At 36.4% G+C, this 9,290-nt stretch overlaps 1 pseudogene; it reads right to left on the reverse strand.

The window, feature by feature from the left end:
* Window positions 1-1,331: 1,331 nt before the first annotated feature.
* LOC123801835 (elongation factor 1-alpha 1 pseudogene) lies at window positions 1,332-5,609 on the reverse strand (annotated as a pseudogene).
* Window positions 5,610-9,290: the final 3,681 nt, after the last annotated feature.

The raw sequence follows: 9,290 nt of genomic DNA on the forward strand, positions 1-9,290 counted from the left end.
TTTTTCAGGTTTCTCCACTGTAATCCCTGTGATTTTTATGTACTTCGAAATCTGAATTGTGCAGAAGTTTTCTTGGACTTTCTGTTTTAGATCTAGACTCTTCCATCCCTGAACCAAATCACTTCCTCATATTTTCAAGATTTTCTATAGGTCTTTTTGTCTTGTGGCCCAGATATTATTTTGGTGTCACCCATGGAGAAATAACAATTTCAGGAGTGGAGGGTGCTTTTATTTTATTGTTTTAAATTAGTGATTCAGGTTAACTATGGAATTAAATACCTTGGTTTATAAGCAAACAGGCTAAAGAATGCAAAAAGAAGACTAATGATTAATATTGTGGATTTGTGGATTTACAAAATTCTAAAATAAAAGTAGTTTAATTTCAAGTTAAAGATGTAATACAGATGCAGTGGAATCTAAAACAACAACAACAACAACAACAACAACAACAAATGAATAAACACACAAAAAGTAGACTCAGACCTATAAATACAGAGAACAAATTAATGGTGGCCAGAGGGGAGTGGGGTGGAGGTTGAGCGAAATGGGTGAGGGGCAGAAGGAGATACAGGCCTCCAGTTATGGAACCAATAAGTCAGGGGAATAAAAGCACAGCATAAACAATACAGTTAATAACACTGTAACAGTGATGTACAGCTGCACTTGTGAACATAGCATAATGTATTTACTTGCCAAATCACTAAATTGTACATCTGAAACTTATGTAAGATTGTTTATTAATTATACTCAAAATACATAAATAAACATATAAATAAGTACAATAAAATAAAAAATAAAAAGACTACACACACAAGTGGGAAAACAGGGAATTTTAGGGGAAAAAAAAGAAACAAATAAAAATCACCTGTAATTATCAAGAGACAATTACTGCTGTTGATTGATTACCTTTGGCTATTTTTCCATATTTCTTTATGTGTATATATTTATCCAGGTATCTATCTAACTTCATTTTCTTTTGATTTTGGGGGATGATCTTATATGTATAGTTTTGTATTTTGTTTTTACACTAAAATTTTTTCTTATTAAACTTTATTTTAATAGGTCTCAAAATTCTGTGACAGATTTTTGATCAAATTGTTTCCATTAAAAAGTACTGATTTTAAAAACTAGTAACTTGAAACTGCCACAGAAAAAAAACCCAAATGATACATAAAACATCCTCTTTTCCCTCCGAAGGTTTTACATTGCATTTTTATCATTAACCAGATTTTACCATTAAACTTAATTGGCCAATTGAGACGAGCAGTTCTAGACCTTCCACCACTGATTAAGACTGGGGTAGCAGTTATTAGAGATAATATTCATTTAGCCTACTGAGTTTTATGGGAAGACGTGATGACCTTACCAGCTCCAGCAACCTTCCTGTCCACTGATTTGATGACCCCCACAGCAACGGTCCATTTGAAATAACAAACGGCCAAATGAGCCAGAGGAGGATAGTCAGAGAAGCTCTCAACACATAAACTTTCCAAGAAGCGTATCAACCACAGCACCACCAGATTTCAAAAATTTGAGGCTGTCTTCCAGCTTCTTAGCAGAACGGTGATCCATCTTCTCCTTCAGCTCAGCAAACTTTGCAAGCATGGGAGCTGTGTGACAATCCAGCACAGGTGCATGGCCGGCACTGATTGGGTGTGGGTGGTTCAGGGTAATCACCTGAGCAGTGACGCCAGCTACTTTCATTGGTGGGTTATTTTTGTTATCATCCTCCAACTGCAATGATGAGCGTCTTGGACGCGCACATTGTTGACACTGAAGTCCACACTGTCCTGAGGAAGAGCTTCAACTTCACGGTGCATTTCAACAGACTTTTCCTCAGTTGTAACATTGATGGTAACAAAAACGACCACAATGCCATGTTTGAGAATACAGTCTCACAGAGACAGTACCACCGCCACCAATTCTGTAGACATCCGAGAAGAACAAACCCAAGGCTTCCCAGTTGGATGAATTGGTGGCAGAGCTTCAAGCAGCGTTATCCCACTGGCATTGCTATCTTTACTGGTGACTTTCCATCCCCTGAACCAAAGCATGTTTGTACTTGGCTCCAGCATGATGTCACCATACCAACCAGAAATTGGCACAAAGGCCACTGTGTCTGGGTTGCAGCCAGTTTTCTTAATGTGGGTGCTGATTTCCTTCATGATTTCCTTGATATCTCTGTGACTGAAGAGTGGCCCAGTGGAATCCTGCTTATAGGCTTGACCATTTTTGGATATACCTGCTTCAAATTCACCAACACCAGCAACAACAATCAGGGCAGAAAATTTTAGGCACAGCCTGAGTTGTGCCTAAATCATGTTTTTGATAAAGTACCTGTATCTTGGCACATCAGTGATAGAAACATAATACTTTCTTTTTTTAAAATAATTTTTTATTATGTCATGTTGGTTTCTGGTCTCAAATTTCCGCGTGGAGTTATCAGTGGTGATCCCAGGCTCACATTCAGCTTTCAGCTTATCCAGGACCCAGGCATAGTTGAAGGAGCCCTCTCCCATGTCAGCAGCCTCCTTCTCAAATTTTTCAATGGTTCTTTTTTCAGTCTTCCCACATTTGTAGATCAGATGGCCATTGTGGTAGACTTGCCTGGTTCTACATGTCTAATGATGTTGGTGTTAATATGAGTCTTTTCTTTCCCTATTTTGGTTTAGATTCAGCAGTTTTCATGACACCTGTGTTCTGGCAGCAAACTCATTGCAAAAAATGCTACACTAAAATTATATGTGGAGGATTTATTTCCCTCTGTTAATTAAGTTAAAAATGGCTGATTCTAGTAGGAGTATTTAATCATATTCTTAGTGTTAGCAATTTTATTTAGGGAATTTATAATTATATAATTATAATTTATAATTCATAATTATTTTCTCTGTCATCAATTCCATGATGAATGTCTTTGATGCATCTTTTGAATAATCTTTGACCGCATTTTTTCTTATTTCCTTATTTTAGTATCTATGTCAAGCTCATTGGAATTCACATTCTTGAAAGTGGGATGCAATGTATACTACAAGACCACAGAATGCTTTGAAAACCCTTTCATGGAAATCAAGGTAACTAATCTGGTGCCTCTGAAGGAACAGAATCTGACATAATGTTCTTCTACCTCTAAGATTACATGATTCTATGATTGGCTACTCTTAGAAATTCTTTGTTAAAGGATTATAACATTTTATATAGGTATATATATTATATATATAAACATACTTCAAGTGGACAGTATAACTTAGACTAGGATCCTATAGAAATTAATTAAAATTAAAATGTCATTAGAAATTGGATAAATTATTAAGCTTAATACTCTAATTGCTATGTTCAGTATCATTCACTCAGGAAGAACTAAGTAATATCCAGAACACCATTTGGGGGCAGTAAGTAGAACTTGAATATGAGTTGGTGTGATTCAGATTCTATAAAGAGTTGAGCAAGGCCTAGGTTACGAAGTAACAAAGTTAATAACGCATTTCACATCAAACTCTAAAAGGCAAGCATTGGAAATATGAAGTGATTCTGCCAATATAGGTCATGTGGTTTTAGTCTTAACTGCTATTGTGGTGAGATTAATTTCAATCCTATTATTGATCTGGGATATAGAGAATTTGGATAGGGTCCAGAGGAAATGAGAATAAAAATGAAAATGATTAGAGGGTTGATTGGGAAACACTGAACCCATTGGGATTACTGAGTTTAGGGTGGGCTAAGGAGAGACTTAATGACAGTTTCTGACTGTAGAGGTGACACTATGGTATGATTAACCATATGTAACTAATTTCAACTTCTACCAAGGAAAAGGCACATTTACAGGAGTATGGATTTGCTTTGATCATTGAGAAGATGTAATAAGCTAGTGGACAGCTGCAATTTGTTATCAACTCTAGAATGCACTGTAGCCAGGAGAAAGAAGGTTCATATTTTATAAGGAGAGGTTCCATGGGATGGATGAAACTGCAGAACAGAGCAGTGTGCAGACAGGAAGTGGTATCACTTCTTACCACTTTAGTTGGTGCCTCTTTACAAATGGCTAGGGGGCTACTGATTATGGGCCATTGTCCTCTTTGCTATTCTCTGCTTATTGTACATTAGCAGGATTTGATTGGCATCAGTTCCCTTTATGTAAATGGCATCTGTGAACTGCAACATGACACTTTTCGCTCATGTAATGTAAATGCAAAGTATGTACGTATGTCTGTAAGACACATTGATTTAGAAGGAAGGTCTAACTTCCTCCACTATAACAAATTACTCCTTTGGAGTACTTTAAGCACTTTTGGAAACTTATTTTGGTCATTGGATCAATAAATGATTATTTGGAAAACGAATGCCTTAAATTATACTATATAATAAGTTCAAGTTGGTGGGTTACACAGATCTGAAACTTGGGGTAGTAGTATTGTGCATTCCTCATGAGGAATCTAGAATGAGTATTATATGGTTAAAGAATGGTGTTGACGAAGCAGATTTTCTTAGTAGTCAGGGGTCCATTTCATCTGGTATTTAGCTCAAGGCAGGGACAGGCCCTCATGTGATCCCTTAGCTTTCCTTATTGCTCTGACTCCAACCATAACCCTTCCACTCAGACCCTGTTCTTGGATTCTGCTTCTGTTTCTCTGCTCCTTTGAATTTTCATTCAATTTGGCTACTAAATTCTTCTCTTGAAACAGCATAGTATAATGGCAAGGCTTTGTATTTTTGAGTCCCTCGACATGGGTTTGAAAGCAGCGCCATCTCCTTCCGAATTTGGAACTTTCACCAAGTTTCTTAACCTCTCTGAGATGCAGTTCCCTCACCTGTGATATTAACATAAAAATATCTATAATGTGGGAGTACTGAGAGGATTACATGCAGTAACATTTATAACAGGTTTACCCCATGTGGCACACATTAAAGTGAAAAATTTCTAGGAAAAAATAGCTGTTATTTTCTATTTGATCACTTTCTTCAACTTTGAGACACTACTGATCATTCAATAAACATTTATTGAGCATTTATTATGTTATAGCTTTGTGCACAATAGTGTACAGTAGTTTGTGCTGGATAGAGTTAATAATAATGAAAATGATACAAAATAGTTCTCTTATATTATGGAGTTTACAGTAGATTATGATTCAGCACTGATTTAATAACAGCTTTGCAAGGAAAAAGCTACATTAAACTATGTGTTAATTTTATGGTACAACATGATTTCAGTGATAAATAAAAGGGGAAAAATGTATAAAAATTTTGCATGATTATTGTCCCACTCCAAATGTAAAACTGAACAATTTCTGAATACTGGTCGTCATCTTGAATTTTTCTTCAGTTGTATTTGTTCTATTCTCCAGCCAACCTATTTCTCCCCTGTTGTTCTCATAGGCTCCACCCAGTCCTGTGGTTGTTGGTCAGGGGTACATTCAGGCTCTGCTCCTGTCTTTGTCACCCATAGTTTTGCTAATGCTGTGGGCTATGCCTGAAAATTCCAGTCCTGGTGAGGTGTCACATTTAAGGCACAGTCAAGGGACCAAAAGTAATTTCATACAGTTCCAGCGGTCACTTCTTGCTTCCTCTCCTGCAGAACTTGAAAGAATATCCAATCCTTCATCACCATACGCCATTCCTTTCTTTCTTCTATGTTTTTCAAACTGCTCAAACTCTCCAAAACCTTTTTATCACTCACATTCTTAACATTCTTTCCTTTTTTTTTAATGTTATGTTAGTCACCATACAGTATATCCTTAGTTTTTGATGTCGTGTTCCATGATTCATTGTTTGAGTATAACACCCAGTGCTCCATGCAATACGTGCTCTCCTTAATACCCATCACTGGGCTAGCCCATCCCTCCGCCCCCCTCCCCTCTGAAACCCTTAGTTTGTTTCCTGGAGTCCATAGTCTCTTGTGGTTCATGCCCCCTTCTGTTTACCCCCCTTTCTTCTTTCCTTCCTTCTCCTACCGATCTCCCTGCTATTCTTTATGTTCCACAAATGAGTGAAACCATATGATAATTGTCTTTCTCTGCTTGACTTATTTCACTTAGCATAATCTCCTCCAGTCCCATTCATGTTCCTGCAAATGTTGGGTAATTGTTCTTTCTGATGGCTGAGTAATATTCCATTGTATATATGGACCACATCTTAACATTTCTTCTTAATATTCTTTCACCCCTATGATTAAAATCAGAGAAGGAAATGCCAAGTAGGCAATGTCAGGATTTTTCCTAATTGGAGGCAAGAGGAAGGTGAGGCTATGAATCTTCATTCATAATTAATAGTTTTGTTTCTATTATGCAGTTACAACTTCTTGTTACTCTCACCTAAGGACTGAGCACAATGAAGCACATCAGGCTAAGTGGTGAAGATGGGATCAGTTCAAAGTGTGGAGAACTGACAGATTTGGTTCCTGCAAATGCCTAAATTCTCTTGGGGACATTTCTGTAACTTTGGCAATTGGGCGTCCTTCACTCTTTCCCATGTAGACTTTAGGGACAATCCTGGGCTTGGGTAGGAGCAACATATAAACCCTATAGAAACTGCTCATTGGTTCAATATGAACTTAGTTTCACTGTTGATTCCCCTGATATTTGAGCCCCATTTCTCTGGTAACACTATGTTTGTCTCATGTTCCAGGTATCACTGGTTCTTTTTTTTTTTTTTTAAAGATTTTATTTATTAATTTGACATAGAGAGACAGCCAGCGAGAGAGGGAACACAAGCAGGGGGGAGTGGGAGAGGAAGAAGCAGGCTCCCAGCGGAGGAGCCTGATGTGGGGCTCGATCCCAGAACGCTGGGATCACGCCCTGAGCCGAAGGCAGACGCTTAATGACTGCGCTACCCAGGCGCCCCTCACTGGTTAAGTTCTAAGTGCCAATTCTTACAGATTTTTCAGGACATTTAGGGTTAACACAGTAGCCATAAAACAATCATTCAATAATGTGCAAGGCTAGCAAAAAACCCAAGAGTATTGATATTAAAAATATCCATAACTTACTATAATAATTTGACCTTGGCACTACTATTTTGCTATCTTGTAATTTATCATATGTGGTTATTGATCTTTAGTTATAGGATTTTTTTTTAATGGGGGATGTCAGCATATTGGATTTACCTTATTAGAGTAAGTACTGAATTTTGGAGGAATTGGGCTTTTAGGTCTGGGACATCATGCTTTAGAGAATACTGCTTCAGATTTGTTTCATGCACATTATATCTTCCATGTAGAAAGGAAGCTGCACAATATATAGTAAATTAGGACAATGATATTATTGGGTTAAATCATAATTTAATTATTCAGTTACTTGAGGCTACATAATCATTGAGCCATATCTTTTGATAGGGTTCCTTTTGACTCGCTGGGAGTAACCAAATTTAGAATGATGTGCTGTCATGCAACTTCTAAGAAACATTTTGTGTGCCGTCCTTGGTGATTGGTTAGCAATACCTCAGAGATAACTGTGTAAATTTCATTAATGATTTTACTTCAAACACGATGAAAGTGTTTTTTAAAAATTTAGTTTGAGATCTAAAACAAAACCAGATATAATTAGGGACTCGGAGCCACAGAGGATTTGTTTGAGGAGCAAAACTGTTTTCATGGAGTTACAAAGTATATCTGAAGTTTATAATTTAGTTAAAATTATCAAGTATTTGTAAAGTTGCTGTATTTAAAATATGCTAAACATTTTTGTAGAGACCCTCAGACATTTGGTGTAAGAGAAAGTTAGGTTTAAAGATAGCCAAACGTTGAAAATGGAAGTGCTAGTTATTCCATAGCTGCCACTCCAAGTCTCACTGCATAATTATGCTAGAGTTGTTGTATGTTCCCTAGAGGAGCCGATTCAGCGATGTACCTCTAGATTTATTTCCTCAGTCGTATAAGCTATGGGGGCGGTGGGTAATCACCTATTTACTTACATTATCATGCTGCACATCTAGCCATAGCATTTGCACTGTATTATTAAGGACAATGGCTATTTCCTCATAGTTTGGGGTTTTCCAACAAACAAATATAATCATTTCTCTCTCCACAAACTATGTCTGCAATCTAGATAAATTATCAGCAGTTGCATAGTGATAACTATACGATAAATTCATGTTTCAAGTAAATGAATATGGTTATAGCCATGGTTAACTGAGACTGGTGTTAGAACACATGCTTCTTCTCATTTACAATTTTTATAAATACACCAAAAAATTGCACATTAAAACAACATATTAGAACCATGAGCCAATCTATAATGAATACTGATAGTGTTTTAAGGACAAGACTAGAAAAAATAAAGCCCCCTAAGTACAATGATATACTTTCTTATTAATCATCAACATTAGTAATCACTGCTTAAAATAATTCTACTTTTACCTCTGAGGTTGGGTTAAGATAACCCTCAGAATTTTATAAGAATAAAGCCATTTTGTGAAGACATGGCTCTGATACTTGGTGGATTCTGCATGGTTTCTTTTTTACTTTTTTAATCATATCACTGTGCGAATTGGTATTCAGTTCTCTTGTTCTTGCTTCTCAGGAGAAAGGATCCATATAGATTTCTCAACTTGGATCCTCTACTTGTGGCAAAGTATAAAGTGAGAGGAAACTTTAAGAAGGTCTCACTTCCAAACAAGGTTATCTTCAGTCCTATGTCCTTCATCCTGTCCAGTTCCCCATTCTTAAGAACTAATATTGCTGTGAGGTAAATATCCAAATTTAGGTCTTTACTATTATTTTTAAGATCTTTATTATTAGATTTCATTTTCCATTTCTAGCCAAAGACTATAGGAGATACATTTTGTTCTCTTCTTCTTAGTACATTTTTATCAAGAAATGAAATGTGTTTTTCATATTTCAGGGTCTACTTTAGATTCCACCTGTTTCTTGAAGATTTCCTGATAATTCTAGCATGGCGTACTTCCTTTTATGAAATTTTATATTTATTATTTTCATTATGCATTTGGGATCCTGACTACTAGAAGTACTCTCCTTTTTTATGAATCCTTGAATATGCACATGGAAGTTGAGTATTGAAAGGTGACTTTATGTTGAAAGGATGAGATGTGCTTTTGTTCCCAGATTGCTAAATACATCATAAAATCTCATTACACTTTTTGTTTTAGAGATAATTTCCAATGATATATACTGAGACTTCCTTGACTTCTTAAATTTTATTCTTTTCAGGTATAATTGAATATGTAATTGATAAGCTAAGGCCCAATAGGCATCTGATTGGGCCCTGGTATACCCATTATCATTCATACTTTCTCAAATGCACTAAAATTATGAAATAACTGGTAACAGCATTTTCATGTCT

The sequence above is a fragment of the Ursus americanus genome, chromosome 36, assembly GCF_024610735.1.
Source record: "Ursus americanus isolate L20-20 chromosome 36, mUrsAme1.1.p, whole genome shotgun sequence".
Taxonomy (NCBI): domain Eukaryota; kingdom Metazoa; phylum Chordata; class Mammalia; order Carnivora; family Ursidae; genus Ursus; species Ursus americanus.